We start from the raw sequence: 18,379 nt of genomic DNA on the forward strand, positions 1-18,379 counted from the left end.
TATGCTAAGGTGATGAATGGATGAAAATGAAAGAGATGTAGGGTTTGAAGGTTATACCCTAGGCCCATGGACCCTTAAGCCCATTATCTCCCTAAGTCCTTAATTTATTCTAAGTCCATATATTTTAAGCCTACCATACTTTATTATTTAATTATTTTAAAAACGTCAGATGTTACAAGTGTTGTAAACATTAGTTGCTTGTCGGTCAGTAGGTTGGGGACTAGCGATAAATTAGGATTAATCGGATCGGATTTTAATGCATACTTTTCAGTTTTATATATACAGACACACATTTTTACATGTAATTTTCTAGTATTGTATATACATAAACACATTTTGGTTGGAAATTGGCCGTAACCTCACTGGAAAACCTTTGGAAACATTTGATTTGGTCGGAATCACTCCGAAGCCGCTTATTTTTGTCGGAATTATGCTGAAAACCTCCGATTTTGGTTGCATTTGACAACTAACCGATTAATTGGCCGATTAGCCTAAAATTAATAAGTGAATGGAGGACTAGCAATTGATCGAGGATTAATCAGTGACTATTCGGGATTTCTGCAACACTGCTAATAATGAGACGGTTCGTCTTATCTGAAGTTTGAAAAATTTTAGTTTAGACCCTGGAATTTAAGCTTGGCTTTATTATTTATTTAACCCCTTAACTTATAAAGTTCTCAAAAATGGAACGGAAGTTTTTAGGGATGTTACGTTCTCCCACCTTTAGAATAATCTTGTCCTAGAGATTTATTGAAATGAGTGTGGGTACTTCTTCCATATTTTCTATTCAAGTTCCCATGTATATTCTGGACCACACCGAGAGTTCCATCGAACTTTAACGATTTTTAGTCTCCTTCGTTTGGGAAATCTGATTTGGTTATCCTCAATTTGAATTGGTTGTCCTACAACCTTGAGCTTTTTATTTATCTGAACATCTTTTAAAGGCATTTTAAGAGAAACGCAAACCAAACATGTCACACCCCAGACCACGGCCAAGGCGTGCGACCCAAATGTAGTACCACTTTTGTAAATAAATCAGAGTTAGCGGATTAAAGCGGAAATATATTTACGTTGATTAAAATATTATTGTTTACATAATCAAAAGACAGAATTATAAAATACCCGTTTTAATGTTTTACAAAATATTACTTGTTCATTACAAACCACCATTTCATATTCTAAAGTTTTATCAAAAGATCTGAGCCATCAGATCATCTACCATCACTTCGTTCTTCCAAGCCTCTAACCTTCGTTACCTGTAAAATGTTTAGAAAATACGTCAGCAACAAATGTTGGTGAATAAGCTGACGCATAAAATAGTTTTCTTTACGTAATTACCCCTCGAGACATAACTTAGGTCCGACCCATCGTGGCTTAGGAATAATCAAGTTATATAACAAAACACAATTATAAACCTAAGTCACACGCAAGACACCCCAGCAAACACCGCAACGTTCGACATTACTTAGGTACCAGACGTATACACATGATCACCCTCACTCGGACGTAACTTAGGTCCAGCCCATCATGGCAGACGCAAATGACCAGGTGTGACGTGGTGTGCCCACCGACTTTTTACCACATATGTAACGATCCAAACAAACGTGCCCGACAACCTGAGTGCTAGCGATTACTTTTGTATATTTTGTTTATAATGTTTTAGATATATGTTTTCTTTTATTATTTTCGAGGTATCGAGTATATCCTCGACTTAGGGTTTTAAGCCTTTAATATTTTATTATTATTTTATTTGGGCATTATGTCTACCTTGATTAGCTTATAATAACCCTAGATATTTCGGCAACACTTCAACGACTTTTCGTTTTCTTGAGTTCCATGATCAACCCTTTCCTAGGCACGCAAAACGATACACACCAATAATCAACACTCGTCGGCACGCTTATCGAGGCTGGTCGTCGGGTCATCTCGGGATAGCTTGGACTTCAAAATAACATTGTCAGTACTTTGGGATGTTGTTGGTTTAATGGAAAGGAATACGAGGTATCAGGAACATAAATCGAAGAGGGTTTGCACGTACTTCGAGGTAGAGAGAGATTGATATTTAGAGAGAGAGAAATAAGTTGTGAAGTTGGGTTATGAAGAAATGAGGGCTGGAGGCCTCAATTTATAGGCTGGTTCGCCTGACCATCGCGATACGCGATGGTCAAATGGTTCCCTCGTCACGTATTGCGACGTAGGGTTGCTGAGTTACAATACCCTTGCAATGTGACGCCACGTGGCAGACACGGTGCCACGTGGTGACACTTGGCGACTTTGTGCCATGTAGGGACATGTTGCGGGACACGCGCTCGTATGTCAGAAAGTGTCATCGCGATACGCGATGACTTTGGTCCTAAAGCCGTCGCGTATCGCGATTGGCCATGAAGACGGATTTTTCTTTTTGGTCCTCGAGGTTTGAAACTTGGAACTTTTGGTCCTTTATCTTTTAAACTTTGTAATTTTGATCCATTATTTTCATGATGTTACATCCTCCCCACCTTGGAATGAATCTCGTCCACTAGATTCGCTCTTAGAACAAGTGGGGGTACTTTTTCTTCATTTCGGATTCAAGTTCCCAAGTATATTCGGAGCCTTTTCGTGAGTCCCACTTTATTTTCACAATTTTCAAGGTTCTTCTCTTTAATTTCTTTGATTTTGAATCTTCGATTTGTATTGGTCGTTCTACGAATTTTAGATTTTTATTTATTTCTACATCTTTTAAGGGCATTGACAAAGATTCATCGGCTAGACATTTACGCAAACTGGAGACATGGAATACATCGTGTATCCCATTCATTTCCTCAGGTAGTTGCAAATGGTATGCGACGGTACCAATTCGCTCGAGTACTTTGAAGGGTCCAACGAAACGAGGACTTAATTTTCCTTTCTTACCGAAGCGAACAACACCTTTCCATGGAGAAACTTTCAATAGAACCTTATCACCTACATTGAATTCTAACGGCTTACGACGGACATCGGCATAACTCTTTTGGCCGTCTCACGCCGTCTTAAGTCGTTCGCCGTTTTGCAAAACCTTGTCGGTGGTTTCTTGGACTATCTCGGGTCCAGACAATTGATTATCTCCGGTTTCAGACCAGCATACTGGCGTTCTACATTTACGACCATACAACGCTTCGAACGGTCTAGCTTGAATACTCATTTGATAGCTATTGTTATACGAAAATTCCATTAGGGAAGATGGTCGTCCCAACTTCCGCCTAAGTCAATCACACAAGCGCGGGGTATATCTTCCAACGTTTGAATTGTTCTTTCACTTTGCCCATCTGTTTGAGGATGATAGGCGGTGCTAAGGTTTAACTTTGTGCCTAATGCTTGTTAGAAGCTTTTTCCAGAAATGAGACGTGAAACGACTGTCTCGATCAGAAATGATAGACAAAGGTACTCTATGCAAAGCAACGATGTTGTTCACATAAATACGTGCTACATTTTCCATTGAGTAAGATTCATTGACGGGTATGAAATCTGCGGATTTTGTTAGTCTATCCACAATAAACCAAATTGCATTATGCTGACGAGTGGTTTTTGGGAGTTTCGTGATGAAGTCCATTTTTATCAATTCCCATTTCCGAACAGGGACTTCGGGTTGCTGAAGCAATCCCAAGGGCTTTTTATGTTCGGCGTTGACTTTCAAACACGTTAGACATTTTGCCACATGCAAAGCGATGTCCCTTTCATTCAATTCCACCAGTGGTTCGGCTTAAGATTTTGGTACATCTTATCACTACCGAGGTGCATCATGTATTTGGACTTGTGAGCTACGGTCATGATCTTTTCACAAAAGTCCCCAACGATCGGTACCCATATCCTGTTTCCAAGTCTAAGTATACCATTGTAAGGTTCCGGTCCCGGTGCCTCACTTTAACGTTGGATTTACTCATAAACGCAGTTCTTTAAAAATCAGAGTTTATTAAAACATTCGCGGAATACATAAAACTTCAATCATTCAATTAAAACATTCAAACTTGTCTTGAAATTATAACATAAATCATCGTGTTTAAACTTTATTTCTTTTATCTTCAGATGCCAGCCGTTCAATCCATGCCATGTGCCATCCTCATGCTAGCTCTTTGAACCAGTTCACCTGTGTGCATACTAAAACTCAGCTACGCTGAGTGAGTTCAAGTTAATTAAGCAACTTACCGTACAACCATTACATGCATTATATACGTATCCGAAGACACATAGTCCAGTATCTATACTGCTCACCTTACCGCTTAACCACTTACCTGTCACTTACGTCTTAGCCACTTGTTTACGATCGTACGTAGAGGCTTAGCCTCCCACGTTCTCTCGTTATGCCACTTTAATAACGGAGGCACGTAGAGGCTTGTCCTCCCACGTTCTCTCGTTATGCCACTTTAATAACGCAGGCACGTATAGGCTTAACCTACCACACACTATCGTCATGCCACTAACACCCTTAGTAGACCCCTTACCACTCCTATCACACTTTAATCTACTTGTCTACAACACACTTCCTATCAGTTTATCAGTTACATAATAAGCAAGTCACATCATAACATTCACAAACTTATAATCACTTGGAGATCATTTCCTTTGCCGACACGTGCAATGTCCGAAGATCGTTCACGCATTGTCAAACATTCATTCATAACATCTACATGAGGACTAAATCATACATCATTTATAACATACACTTACCACTTAAGGCAAGTGTATTCACACTTCACATCGAGTATGCACACAACCCCGAAAACATAACAAGGAAATGGGGCTAGAAACTCACCTGGATCCTGTTACGTTCTCCGTTAATCGTGATCCCTCTCTTTAACTGAGCTCTGCTAACTGTATATCAATCACGTGTATTAATACTCGTTCTATCACATTATTCATATATTTCAGTCAAAACGGCTAAGTCTGGTCTAAACTAGCGGTTTTATGTTAAAATACATCTACTTAGAATATTTCCATGCCTTGTATTTGAATGGTATTAGAATACGTTTGTATTCTAATGATCACATTGTATCTAATAATAACATTGTAAGCTAATGATCACATTGTAAGCAAATGAACACATTGTAAGCTAATGATCACATTGTAAGCTAATGAGCACATTGTATGCGATTTATGTATTGTAAGCGAGCTGTGCATTGTAAACGAGTCTGTGTGTTGTAAGCGAGTTCATTGTAATCGAATGCATTGTAAGCGAGTTCATTGTAAGCGAATGCATTGTAAGCGAGTATCCTTTCATCGATGGAAATGGAAAGGATTAGGGTTTAAGTGGTATTAATACTCCCTTAAACCCATGGACCAAAGGCCCATCTTTCCTTTTTGGTCCATAATTAATTCCATCTAAAAAGCCTACTAATCATTTCATATTTTATTATAATTATTATTACTCCACTAACTCAATTATTCACCCGACGCAAATAATATATTAAATATTATTCTAGAAATTTCGGGATGTTACAAGTCTACCACCCTTATAAGAGGTTTCGTCCCCGAAACCTACTCTGCTATCCTAACAGGATTGCCCCTGCCCTTGCCCTTTTGTAAGACGCCCTAACTTTCTCTCTCACCGCTTTACCTCATGTCTTAACAATCATTGAGTTGATCATGGATCTCAACTTTCTTGGTAGCTCCCCATGAAGTTCTCAACAATAGGTTTCATTTCACAAGGAGTGATACATTACTGTATACTTTTGGCCCGATAGGCCGGAACCATTGATCAATCACAAGTCATTCATACGAAATTACAAGAAATCACAAGGAATCACGAGTCATTAGATAAAACATAAAACAAAAGAAATCATTCAAGCTTGCCAGACAAACATAGGTTCAAACAGTAACATAACACCCATTATCATTAACATAAAACAACTGTGACAAGCCACTTATTTTCATGCAACCTTCTCGGTAGCTGATAAACCACCCTTTTACGCGTCTCCCCTTCTTCCCTCCACCGCTACGGCTTCTCCACAATCTTTGGCTATGTGACCTGACTTACCACACTTGTAAAATTCTTGTCCTTGGTGGATTCACGAGAGATGTGTCCCTTCTTCCCGCATCGGTAACACTGGTTTGGACCAGCCTTGCATTCTCCTAAGTGCATTTTCCAGCACACTTTGCATGTTTCCTTGCCTGCAATATTTTGTGTCTTCTTCTTTCTCGCATATTCAGTGGTGTACTCGCGGTGCGTCATCTTGCCCGCCTTCAGATTCAGAAACGTCATATCGGCCCTCTTAACCTCGGCATCAGCACAAAACCTTTTCATCACTAACTCCTTCAGGTCATTCCAACTCATCGCCTTAATCTCTTCCTGACCCTTCCTATGTTCAACCATCTCCCACCAGTACATTGCTTCGTCACCAAATGATTGAGTAGCATAACCCACAGCTTGGTCGGGACGGCATTCGCTAATGCAGATAATTTTATCCATGGTGGTTATCCATTGAAGAGTAGAGACTGCGTCTCCCAAACCAATTAACTTCGGTGGGTCACAACCCTTGAAGGACTTGTCGTTACCCGCCTCGGCCCTTCTTTCCATTTACGGTTTTTACAAATCGAACCTCACTTAAATCACCTTTCTCTCTTTCATCTTTCTTACCATATCCTTCTGCCCCTTCAGCGGTTCTTTCACGGCTTCTAACAGACCCTTCAGGAGTCAAGTTCTTCACAGCAGTGGCTACAATTTGAACAATGGCTGCTTGAACTGCAAGGTCAAGTTGATACTCTTCGTTGTTTCACGGGTTCATCCAGCTGTGCTTCATTCATCTCCCGTGTTAGAAGCTGTTTCTACTAAAAGTTGTCGGACAAGACGAGGCCTGCCATGATGTCCAGTGCGACCTCCTGCTCCCACAATTTCTCTAGCTCCAGCCATCATATTTCAAAAGGGAAAACACAAACGTCATCACTAAAGGAACTATTTAGTACAATGATAGTAAGACTAATAGGTAATAACAGTGGCCAGCTGTGATTAGCTGATCACATTACTTTCCGTGTCCTATAGACTTCCCCTTATGAGTCTATTTGTGCTAAATCTATTTTAAACAGTTAATCAATCAAGAAATCCAATCCTTAACATACACATATCCTTTCTTTAGCAGTTAAGCTAACATTAACATGCATTATTTAACCATACACTTTACCTTTACTGATCTTGCTTGAATGACGCATGGCTATTTTGAACTGGCATTTTCTTTCTTTTCTTACTTAAATCACATTCTCAGTTTGAGTATAAGCATGTAGGATGCTTAAATCTCTCGAACTTTGTTCTGATACCAACTTGTAAGGCCTCGGTCCCGGTGCCTCACTTTAACGTCGAATTTAGTCATAAACACATTTCTTTAAAAATCAGAGTTTATTAGAACATTCGCGGAATACATAAAACTTCGATCATTCAATTACAAACATTCAAACTTTTCTTGAAATTATAACATAAATCATCGTGTTTAAATTTTATTTCTTTTATCTTCAGATGCCAGCCGTTCAATCCATGCCATGTGCCATCCTCATGCTAGCTCTTTGAACCTGTTCACCTGCGTGCATACTAAAAGTCAGCTACGCTGAGTGAGTTCTAGGTAATCAAGCAACTTACCATACAACCATTACATGCAGATATGTATCCGAAGACACATAGTCCACTATCTATACTCCTCACCTTACCGCTTAACCACTTGTTTACGGGAGTTTGTAGAGGCTTACCCTCCCACGTTCTCTCGTTAATGCACTTCAATAACGGAGGCTCATAGATGCTTGTCCTCCCATGTTCTCTCGTTATGCCACTTTAATAACAGAGGCACGTATAGGCTTACCCTACCACGCACTATCGTCATGCCACTAACACCCTTAGTAGACCCCTTACCACTCCTATCACACTTTAATCTACTTGTCTACAACACACTTCCTATCAGTTTATCAGTTACATAATAAGCAAGTCACATCATAACATTCACACACTTATAACTACTTGGAGATCATTTCCTTTGCCGACACGTATAATATCCGAAGATCGTTCACGCATCGTCATACGTTCATTCATAACCTCTACATGAGGACTAAATCATACATCATTTATAGCATACACTTACCACTTAAGGTAAGTGCATTCACACTTCACATCGAGTATGCACATAGCCCCGAAAACATAACAAGGAAATGGGGCTAGAAACTCACCTGGATTCCGTTAATCGTGATCTCTCTATTTAACTGAGCTCTGCTAACTGTATATCAATCACGTGTATTAATACTCGTCCTATCACATCATTCATATATTTCAGCCAAAGTTGCCAAGTCTGGTCTAATCTAATGGTTTTATGTTAGAATACATCTACCTAGAATATTTCCATACCTTGTATTTGAATGGTATTAGAATATGTTTGTATTCTAATGATCACATTGTAAGCTAATGATCACATTGTAAGCTAATGATTACACTGTAAGCTAATGATCACATTGTTAACTAATGTTCACATTGTAAGCTAATGATCACATTGTAAGCTAATGAACACATTGTAAGCTAATGATCGCATTGCAAGCTAATGATCACATTGAAAGCTAATGATCACATTGAAAGCTAATGATCACATTGTAAGCTAGTGAACATATTGTATGCGAGTTATGTATTGTAAGCAAGTTGTGCATTGTAAGAGAGTCTGTGTATTGTAAGCGAATGCATTGTAAGCGAGTTAATTGTAAGAGAATGCATGGTAAGAGAATCTACCTGATGTACGCGGACTGGCCATTTGTAAGCGAACCATAACAATGTAATCAAATGATCTGAATGATTTGGTCATGGGTTGGTCCTATATCATCATTATCTTTACTCTTTTTAACCTTAACACTTTAGTATGACTCAGTATTGACCCATAAATGTTTCCTTAACCGTTTTCGACCAAAAATTGACCCTAGTAACCATAAAGTTGAACCTTTATGGCTAAAAACGTTTAAGGCTAGATCTAGGGTTTCTTTTATGAATCATACTTATCCGTTAGTTCGTTATGTCCAATTTAATCATCAAGTTCGCTACTTTATGGTTCGTTTATACCCGATCTACTCTAGGGTTTGGTCTCATGTCTAACCGTTCATAAATACATAAACATTAAATATCAAGAACATACCATTACTCGTTTTTAGGTTACGGTTTAGCTTGGTTATGAACAATGACCTTGTATTTTGCTTGTAAGGTTAAGATTTATCAAGATTTAGGCTAGATGGATAAGATGGATGAAAATGGAAAGGAGTAGGGTTTAAGGGGTATTGTTAGTGCACGGTTTTGCGTCTAGAGTCTTTGTAATTATCATTAAGGATTATTTGATATTTAAATATAATATTTAATGTTTATTTTAGTCTAATTCGTTATGTTTAAGTCTAGTTCGCTAGGAATGTTAGCGAACTAAGACTAGTTCGTTAAGGTTAAGTCTAGTTCGCTAGGGATGTTAGCGAACTAGGACATTATAATGTATTCCCTCCTGATTCGTTAGGGGATGTTAACGAATCAGGGGGTGGTTCGTTAAGTTAATTTATTTAACGAAGGGGATGCTGGTTCGCTAGGGGATGTTAGCGAACCAGATCGTCTTCTATAAATAGTGAACCACTGTTCACTTGTAAAATGTTGAAGTTTTGAGAGAACTAATATTATTCAGAAAATTTTAAAGTATTCTCTCTCTCTCTCTCTCAAGCTTCACGGTTAAACTTATTGATAATATATACTACATACGAATAGCAATCGAACTAAGGTATTCGAGAGTTAGATCCGTATAATTAATATTAACATATAGATCTGGATTAGATCTAAGATATTGATTAGAACGAGTTAAAATGGGATCAAACAAGTGGAATCAGAGCTTTCGGGGCTCAATTCGCTTGGTTTGATTGTTATTGTTATAGTTTTCATGTTTATTTTATGTTTGGATTGATTTTGAATCGATTTGAGCTGATTTGGATTGAATCTGGATGGATTAGAGTGAATCTGGTTTGGTTAAGGTATTATTAATGTTCAATTGAGTAGAATTGGATTGTGGATTGGATTTGTAAGGTTATTGTGTTTTCGGTTTGAGTCCGTAAACAGGGGATTGGTTTTGGTTGAAATTGATTAGTGTATTAGGACAATCGATTACGAGATGTGTTGAGCTGAATTCGCGTTGTGATTACGAGCATTTTGGTATATGACTTGTTATGTTTGGTTAAGAATTGAGTAAGTATTACAAATCTGGAATCGATAAGTTTCTGGGTTTGATCTGGGTTTGATCTTCATAAATCTGGATAAACACGTTGAAGGTTTGAAGATATGAAGATGAATGCGATTCGCTATAAAGTTCCAGGCGATTCGTTATGTTTTTAACTTGATTCGCTATCAGTTCGCTAACTGATTCGTGTGAGTTAATCAATTCGTGTCATCTAGTTCGTTAACTAGATAACCGATTCGTTTGACACGTGTTTATCTTGGAATTTGTGCTCTAACAACTTTTGGCCACGTGGCAGAAAGGAATCAAGTTTGTTACAAACGGTTGTAACAACCTGATTCGTTATAGTATAATTCGCTATAGTGTTGATTCGTTATCAACTGTAGCTGATTCGTTAGCTTATTCACTAAGTTTATTTTGGCGATTCGAAACTGATTATTATTTGATTCGTTGAACTGATTCGTTATAATTCGTTTGGTCAATTCGTTATAAGTTGACTTGGTCAATTCGTTTGATCAATTCGTTAAGTTGACTTGGTCAATTCATTTGGTCAATTCGTTAAGTTGACTTGTGATTCGTTAAACCTTCATCACATTCGTTATATGTTTCGCCATTTGGGTGATTCGTTAACTTTATTTGTGATTTGTTAAGTTGACTCGCTAGGTTGACTTTTGATTCGCTAACACACTCACCTCATTCGTTAAGACTTGATTCGTTAAGACTCAATTCTCTACACTATTCACAGTTCGCTCAACCTTGTTCATTGATTCGTTAAACACAGTGTGTAGTTCGCTATAACTGTACACTTGTTTATTTTCAAATATGGCTAGTATGTATGCATTGGCATCTCAAAATATGTTGATGCAATAGATGTTGCAACTTGATACTTAGATAGGTTCACACTCTAAATGTCCAAGATTGATGAAGTTCAGTGACTTTGCCAAATGTTAACCTCGGTTTCGTGCACATTTGGGTTCGGTTCATCCTGACTGCTCATATTGTCTTGATGAGGTATATCACCAATGATTGGTGATGATATTATTGGTAATACTCCTAAAGCTGTCTCTCAATACTCACAAGAAGAGAAGAAAGCTTTAGAAATCGAGATAAAGGCATATTCTACTTTGACTATGGCTTTACCAGAGAATATTTTTCATCAAGTTGGAAGTATCAAGAAATGTGCATCTTTGTTTCAACATCTGCGTATGAGAAGCATGGGAAACACAGCTGAGAGTAAGAAAGTGATGCTCAAGTTTCAATTTCGAAACTTTAATTTATTGAAAGGAGAAACAGTTGAAGAGATGACTACAAGATTTAGTCACTTAATTGCTGAAATGGATAAAACGAAAATGGAAATTTCTGAAAGAGATAAAATTGACACTATCAAGAGTGTACTTCCTAGTTCCTACTCAACATTTCTCATGGTTTTGAAAGAAAATGATTATTTTCTGAATGAAGACTTGACAGCACTTGAATTTCTACAAAATATCGAAGCTAGAGAATATGATCTTAAGTGTCAAAAATCTTCTAAAGAAAATCAAGATCCGGCTTTCTATGGTGGAAGTATGCCTCTCAGTTCAACAATCTCACCAATCACCGCTTTTCTTACTCATGCCGCAAGTGAAAAAGAATCTGCTATATTTAATGATCCAAAAGTTTGTTTCTACTATGCTGGTAATTCCAGTGGTTCTGGAAGTTCTACTAGTACCAATCCATTTGCTACACCACCTAGTGTGAATATGAAGGAAGCTGAGCAAAACTTTGCTTTTCTGACGGCATTTATGTCTTCATATGAAAACTTGGTGAGTAGTAAAATTGCCACAAGTGAGTTAACTGATGAGGATTATGATCAGAAAGATCCGGATGATCTAGAGATCATGGATTTGAAATGGAATATGGCCATGATTGTTCGTAAAGTTAAAAGATTCATGCAGAGAACTGGAAAAGATCTTCCAGCGTTAAACAAGAAGTTGGGTTTTGACAAATTAAAGGTGAAGTGTTATAATTGTCAAGAATTCGGGCTTTTTGCGAAGGAATGTGACAAACCAAGAAAAGAATACACTGGACCTCGTGGTCAAAGTCAAAATGTTTCTTCACCACGGGGAAGTGATGCTGAAAAGAAACCATCTTCTTCAACAACACAAGCAATATTAGCAGACGGGACTGATTGGTCACAACGGCTACTATGCAATGATGTTCAAGAAAATTTGGCTATGTTTGGGTTACATGAAGATTTTCAAGATGCTACTGGTAGTGTGATGTCTTCAGATAATGATTCTGGATCTGATTCTGACGATTCTTGCGATAAGCCTTTTGAATCAATGTTTTCTTGCATGGCTAAGATCAATGAGGTTAGTAATTCTATTTCTTCTACTTCATTTGTTAAAGCATCATGTGTTGACTGTGAATCTAACAACTCTAAGTTAGATGCTTTGAAAAATCAAAATGATAATCTTATAAGAGAAATTGCTTCTCTTAAAGACACTTATCGACAATCTCTTGAGTCTCAAATAAAATCTCGAGAAAAGATTGAAGCATTGTCAATAAGTAATCATGATCTCAAAGCCGAGTTATCTGTGAAAATGACCATTAATGACCAAAAGTTTCAGGAAATCTTAAAACATCGTTCTAAGATAACTGAGCTTGAGAATGAGGTTCTTGAGTTGAAGAACAAGTTGGGTAAATTTCGAAATTCTTCATTTTTATTGAATGAAATTATTGAAGTTTCTGGAAAACAAAAAGATTCTAAGAAAGGTATTGGTTTTGTTGAAATTCCACCACCTTTTCATAATGATTATAAAATTAATCCTTTTGCAAGAAAAGAAGAGGATTTGATTCAAAAGGAATCTGTGATTTCTGAGAAACCTGAAATGGTTAAACCTGAAATTGTCAAACCCCAAGTTGCTCCTCAAAAATCTCATGTCCAAAGCAAAAAGGTGTTTGTTGAACACAATGACGAGGTCATTATCGAGGATGTGTTTGAACCAGAGATTATACACAAGAATAAGAACATTCCCAGTTCTAATCATATTCTGTGCGAACCTCACGAATTTGAGGAAGCAGTGTATGGTTCGCACAAACCTCAAGAGAAAAAGGAAAATTTAAAGAAAGTGAACTTTATGAAGGCAAAGAAGTCAGTTAAACCAAAAATTTCTGATGAGGATTTAATGCGTTTCATTAATCCTTCTAGTTCTAAGCCATCTGCTGCTAGAGTTTTTAAGTTAAAGGGAATGGACACAATGTTCACTGAACAAGATATTCCTATAAGTATTATCAAACCTGAACTTATTGAGAGTGTTTTTGTCAATGAAACTTCAAAAATTCAAGAACTTGAACGTGTATATGCTCAAACAAAAACATCAGTTCAATCTGATCCATTGACTAAGGCAAAACAATTTTTAAAACAAGCTAAGAAGATTAACTTTGTTAAGTCAACTGGAACAGATACACTAAAAAGTTTTTCAAACAGTTCTAATTTAGATTTTTATTTAAAGAAGAAATCTGAATTATCTGATGAATTTGCTAAGAGCATGACTAAAAATGTGAGTCATCATCAACCATCTATTCCAATTTCTTCTAAACATCATCATGTGGACATGCGAACGTGTTTTTTATGCGGTCAACAAGGTCATGTTGTGAAGAATTGTAATCAACAGAACTTTCAAAATCTTCATCCTTTCATCAAGGACAAATCTAAGCCAATTCCAGTGGTTAAGGAGATTCTGAAACGACCTGTGTTGTATGCTGATGATACACATACTTTATTCTCTGGTGTGAATCCTCGGAGGGTGTTTCATATCAATGAGACACACGGTCAAGTGAAACCAAAATTCATTCCAACTGAACCTATATGTCAAAACAGGAATTCAAACATTGTTCAGGCAGCATACTTAAGACGAAAGTCTAGGAAGCCAGTAACTTATTCACAAGTGGCTGAACAACAATTGAAAACTGTTAAAGTTAATGATCAAAGAGAAAACCAAAAGGGGCCCAAGACTGAGGCCTGGGCTGTATTTTTGAACTAATCACTTTTGTTTATGTGTAGGGTTCATCCAAGACCATTTCTGGTGAAAACTGGATCATGGATAGCGAATGTTCTCGTTATATCACTGGAAATCTCGACCTATTAACCAACGTAAGAAATATTCAAGGGGGTTATGTAGCGTTTGCTGGGAATTCTGGGGGCATGATAACACAAGAGGGTGATGTTTCAAATGGTCATATTACATTTGAAAAAGTAAATTATTGTGATAAGGTTGATCATAACTTATTGAGTGTATCGCAGATTTGTGATAAAAAGTACACTACAATATTTACTGACAAAGAGTGTCTTATCTTGAAACCGGGTTTTATTATTCCCGAGAACATGGTTGTCATGCGATCACCACGATCAAATGATATTTATGTCTTAAACATGAGTTCTAAGATATCAACATCGATCGAAACATGTTTTGTCACGAAAGCAACCGAGAAAGACTCGATTCTATGGCATCGAAGAATGGGTCACATTCATGATAGAAAGATGAATTATTTAATGGCAAATAATTTAGTTGAGGGTGTTTCGTTAAAGAACTTTAAGTTATCTGATCACTGTGTTGCATGCAAAAAGGGCAAGCAGAAGAAGAAGACACATCCTTCTAAGTTATTGAATTCCATTAATACTCCTCTTGAACGACTTCATATGGATTTATTTGGTCCAGTGAATCGTGCGAGTATTTCTGGAGACTGGTATTGTCTATAATTAATTCCATCTAAAAAGCCTACTTATCCTTTCATATTTTATTATTATTATTATTATTATTATTATTATTGTTATTATTATTCCACTAACTCAATTATTTCACCCGGCGCAAATAATATATTAAATATTATTCTAGAAATTTCGGGATGTTACAACCATCGTCACCTTTGACTAGCGAGTCAATGGTGTCGTTACGTTTTTCGTCGGAGATCTTGTTTTCATTGATTGATTGGATTTGAGCGGATTTGATTTTTTCGACCAGATCTACTTGGAGTTCTAGTCGTAGAGCTCGGACTCATTTTGGCTTTTCATGCTCCTTATGACTCAAGGAATCAGCCACAACGTTGGCTTTACCTTCGTGATAGACGATTTCACAGTCGTAGTCATTTAGAGTTTCCATCCAGCGCCTTTGGCGCATGTTGAGTTATTTTTGCTCGAAGATGTGTTTCAAACTTTTGTGATCGGTAAACACGACAAATTTGAATCCATAGAGATAGTGCCTACATATTTTTAAGGCAAAGATTATGGCGCCTAACTCTAGATCGTGAGTTGTGTAGTTCTTTTCATGTACCTTGAGTTGACGAGAGGCGTAGGCGATTACTTTCTTGCGTTGCATTAGTATGCATCCCAAACCGGAGTGAGACACGTCACTAAAGACTACAAAATCCTCGGTACCTTCTGAAAAAGCCAGTATAGGTGCTTGGGTGAGTTTTTGTTTGAGTATATCTAACGCCTCTTGTTGTTTGGTTCCCCATTCGTACTTGATGTTCTTGAGAGTTAACGAGGTTAGGGGAACGACTATACTATAGAAACTTTCCATGAACCTTCGATAATAGCCGGCCAAACCTAAGAAACTTCGGATCTCGGTTGGTGACTTTGTAATCTCCCACTTAGAGTTGGCTTCAATCTTTGCTGGGTCCACTTGAATTTCATTCACGTTTATGATATGCCCAAGAAATTGCACTTCGTGAAGCCAGAACTCGCATTTTGAGAACTTGGCGTACAATCTCTCAGTTCCAAGTAATTCAAGTAAGGTTCGGAGATGTGAGACATGATCTTCTTTAGACTTAGAATAAAAAAGTATGTCGTCGATGAACATGATAACAAATTTATCCAAGTAAGGTTTACAGATACAATTCATCATGTCCAGGAAAGCGGCTGGGGCATTAGTGAGACCAAACGGCATGACCGTGAACTCATAATATCCATACCTTGTTCAGAAAGCGGTTTTGGAATGTCTTCGGATTGGACTTTGAGTTGATGATAACCAGAAAGCAGATCAATTTTTGAGAAATAGCTTGCGCCTTGAAGTTGGTCGAAAAGATCGTCGATTAGAGGGAGTGGATATCTATTCTTGATGGTTACTTTGTTTAGAGCTAGATAGTCGATACACATGCGCATTAATCCATCTTTCTTTTTGACATAGAATTGGCGCTCCCCATGGTGATGAACTTGCGCGGATGAAGCCTTTCACGAGTAGCTCATCAAGTTATTTCATCAACTCCTTCATTTTGGTCGGTGCTAAACGATATGGGTCTTTGGCGATTGGAGTGGTTTTAGGCATTAGATTGATTCTAAATTCGACTTCTCTATAGGGAGGAATATTAGGAAGTTCGTCGGGGAAAAACATCAGGAAATTCGGAGACAATAGGTACGTCCTTTATCTCATTGGGTTTGGATTCTTCGGTGACGTAGGCCATGAATGTTAAGCATCCTTGATTTAAACATTTGTTAGCTCTTATCATGGAGATTATGCTAACTTGGCCAACGTCTTTATCCCCTTCAATTCGAATGGTTCGTTTATCAGGGGCTCGAAGTTCCACAGTTTTGCTATTGCAAATGATACGGGCATGATTGTTGGATAACCAATCCATACCAAGTACAATGTCAAAACCAGCAAGAGTCATGGGTAATAATTGAATAGGCAGGACGTAGCTAGCTAATAAGATTTTTCCGTTTTCAAGGGCTTCGGAGATCTTAACAATTTCACCACTAGTAGTCTAGACGCTTTGAGTTTTATTTAATTTCGTTAAAGGTTCATTTAATATACTACAAGCGTTATAATCTATAAAACTTAAATTGGCACCTGAATCGAATAGAACTCTAGCATACGTGTCGTTAACTAAGAACGTATCGGTGATGGTTTTCGATATGTCGGCCGCTTTTCGGGCGTCGAGCATAAAGGCTCTTGCGTTGCCTTTCTTGGTTTCATTTTTCTGACCACTTCCACCCGCACCGCCAGTCGCGGGTTTGTTCTTAGGGCATTCAAAGCTCAGATGACCCATTTCTTTAAAGTTGTAACAGGTCATTGTCTTCTTCTAACAATCGGCCGTTGTATGGTCGGGCTTGTGACAGGAGTCGCAAACAGTGGAGGTTGAAGACGGATCAAAGTGGCAGTGACCTTTGTGATATCTCTTACATGTTTTGCATTGAGTGAAGTTGGTATTGAACCCAGACTTGCGTTGGTCTACACCTTTGCCCTTGAAATGGGTGTTTCCACCGGTTTTCTTTTGGTCGTGAGTTGGCACCACTTTCTTATCCTCTTCTTTATTGCGGATCAAACCACTCATCAGATATCCAGCCAACTCCATCGCAGAGTCAGCAGTTTGTGGTAGGTGAGACCTTACCATGTAGCAAATTTCCCGCGGAAGTCCCCAAATATATCTCGTGACTTAGCTGGACTCCGGGGTTACCATCTGGGGCACTGATCGGCAGTATTCATGGAATTTTGTGTTGTAAACACGGAGATTGGTTCCTACGACTTTATGACTAAGGTATTTCGTTTGGATTTGGTCAGTCTCATGCATTGGGTAGAACTTCGCCAGCATCATCTCCTTGAACTCCTCCCATATTAAGTTTTACAACACTTGCCTTCCTTTGCTCATTGTCAACGTATTCCACCACTCTAGAGCCTCTCCTTGAATATCTGAGCCGAATATTGAATCTTCTGTTGTTCGGAATATTTGCTGATTATCACAATTGACTCCATCTCTTCAAGCCATCTAACAGTCGCAATGGCGCTCTTGTCGCCATAGAACTCCTTCGGTCCAAAGTTTTTAAAGTCTTTAAATGAAAAACTTTCAATTTTTAATTTCTTAAACTTTTGCTTAATACCACCATCAATATTGGACTCATGAACACTCTCTTCGATATGAGATGGTTTAGGGCGAGATTTAACAGATTTTTGGATGGTTCAACAGAACAAGATTGCATAGATTGAGTTCTAAGGTGAGATTCGGATCTCATGACTTCTTTTATCATCTTTTGAATTTGGTTCATCAATTTATCAGGGATTTTCTCTTGTTCTTGTTCTTTTCCTTTATCTTTATTAGCACGATTTTCTGCTTCTTTTCAAGAAGCTTCAACATTACTTTGATTTGACATTTTTCTGAAATTTAAATGACATTCTTTTCTTAAATACACATTTCATTTATTTCACACACACACACACACACACACACACATATATATA

Source organism: Bidens hawaiensis, unplaced genomic scaffold (assembly GCF_021521415.1).
Source record: "Bidens hawaiensis isolate Kalapana, Puna unplaced genomic scaffold, B.hawaiensis_p1.1 tig00022323_1, whole genome shotgun sequence".
Lineage (NCBI taxonomy): Eukaryota > Viridiplantae > Streptophyta > Magnoliopsida > Asterales > Asteraceae > Bidens > Bidens hawaiensis.